This window comes from Micromesistius poutassou, assembly GCF_964030765.1.
Source record: "Micromesistius poutassou genome assembly, chromosome: 20".
NCBI lineage: Eukaryota > Metazoa > Chordata > Actinopteri > Gadiformes > Gadidae > Micromesistius > Micromesistius poutassou.
Window position 1 is genome coordinate 1,822,522 of NC_140290.1, and position 2,500 is coordinate 1,825,021.

A 2,500-nucleotide genomic window follows, 5' to 3' on the forward strand; every position below is an offset into this window, starting at 1 on the left:
TGTCTCAGTAACTCCATGATGCTGATATGGAACATTATGCAATTACCACCATCAATACTTGAAGTGCCCTTTCAAGGGGTTTAATCACAAATTTTTTGCAAACAAATCTTTAAAAGCAACGTAGGTTAGGTCGATTTCTAAGTAGCTGAAGTATAAAAGTCTTTTACACTTGAAAATTAAATACATACAGTGTAAAAGTTGATGTGAAATGATCTATGCGTAAAATTATATTTATGATCAATGACATACCATAGGTATATACATACCTATATATATAATATATAATAATGAATGATGTAATGATGGTGACAGTAGTATTCATGTGAATTAGATGGACAATTAACTCAGTATCCTTATATTGTCAGATACAGCAGATACGACTGTATTGTAATATCATAACATATCACATGAGGTCGTGGGTTATTCAACACAGAAACAGTCGAGGTCGCAGTGGAATAATGAAGTTGCTTGAGCTTATTTCTGGTAATAATAGAATGTACCCCAGCTGGATTATTCTAGAGCAGGTCTTGGTCATCATGAAGCTCTTCCAAAGGCTGAAGATGTTTGGAGATGTGATGCAGCAGACGGTGGGATGAGAACAGGCCTTCGAGTTACATTGGAGCCAATGGGAGCGGAGCTCCCATAAGTGGCTGCCTGAGCTCCCATGAAGGCAGTAAAATCATCCATCTGTGGGGGCTCTAATACATGATCAACATCCATTGTTTTAATCAAAAATATTGCAATGTTCCCGGTTAAAAAAGTAAAAGAAAAAAAAAAAGTAGTTTTGTGGAATTGGGGGAAGGAACTTTGGCTTTGACTCCCTGAAGTCCAGATTGAACCGCGACATGGAAGAGAAAGGGACTCCCGGACACCCGCGGACCTCAGCTCCGGGAGCTCCCAGACTCCCGCAGCAGCTCCTCCGGCGGGAGCTCTGGGAGTCGGAACAAACAATCCCTTTGTCCTCCATGTCACGGTTCAGTCTGTGCTTCAGATTGATATGGAAGTGGAAGTGTGTGTTTGTTTTGCAGTCGGAACACAGAGTTTTGTGGTGTGCGGTCATACCTGTTCAAGATGGTCAAAATAAGTAGTTTTCTGATTTGTGTGTGTGTGTGTGTGTGTGTGTGTGTGTGTGTGTCTCCCTCTCTCTTGCACGTGCACCGAGTAGGCTATTATTTATTTATCTCTGCCCCTAAATTGCCCCACAAAGCTCAGATTAGATTATAATTCAAACACTGGAGCCATGTCTCCTTCAGCTACATGGGTCCAGCTCCGCCGCAGGTATCCTGATATCTGATCGGTTCCATGTTTCTGTTATTGCCTTTTTCAACGTATTCAAATCCACCTATGTCTTGACCTAGTCTATGTTCTTCTCATGCTCTCCTGGACCAGTACACTGACGTCCACAGCTCACAGGAAGTGGGACTTTTGTGGTGGAATATTGCAACAGCCAATCGTTTCTCTGTAAACTGTTTATGAATAAAGAGTCATCCGAAATCCAAAAATAAGGCCAATTTATTTCAGTAATCAAACATATAACAACATACAACAAACATACAAACATACAATAATCCCAGATCTCAGATGGGAGTTCGCCCTGCGTCTCTCTAAGAGCTCCACAAGGATAAGACCATTGCATTGGCCGAAGCAAGGGCTTCGTGTACAGTGGCAGACAGGTCTCAGGATGCTGAGAACAGCTCTGCTCCCCAATAAAACGACAGTATTGTTTAACCAGATGGTAGATAACGACTGACGGAACTCCTCAGGGTGTCATAAAGGGGGCGACGTAGCGGCGCCTTATCAGTCTGAGCCCTTTCTCCTCGACCTTCCCAAGGCGGTCGGGATACAGGCCTCGGCCGGAGCCTTTAATCCCCAACCAACGAAGGGGGTCAAGAAAAAGTTACGGAAAAAATATCATTTTCAATTCCACTTTGAGTTTGCCCTAGCTGCCCTAGCTTGAGGTTGGTGTGTTGTGTGTGTGTTCCCGTGTGCGTTCGTCATCACGCCAGGTTTCATAAACAGCAACACGTGTACGGGCGATCTATTCATGTTTTTGGCGGAAGGCCGTATCCTAATAATCAAGAAAACCATCCATAACAACAGGCCTCAAGCCAGCGCACTGCTTACAACCTAATTAACACAGATGCACGCACACACACACACACACACGCGCGCGCACACACACACACACGCACACACACACACGCACGGTACATTGTAATTGAGATGATGAGAGTGTTTCCCAGTATTTCCCAGCTGTTACGGTGCGATAATGAGAAAATGGCACCTGTTAGCCATTAGAAGTCTCATCAGTCTGTCTGGCGTGTCTCGTGTTTACCTTTCTCCGCCGCTGTGCGCAGGATGTTGCGCGATGCTTCACAAAAGACAGGGGCACTTTGCTCTCACTGCTTTGCGCTGCGCAGCCATTTTTCTTGCGTCGGTCTGTCGGTTTGGGAGGAACAGACTCTAATGTGTGAAAAGATGGTGAGCAGTGGTGAAGTGG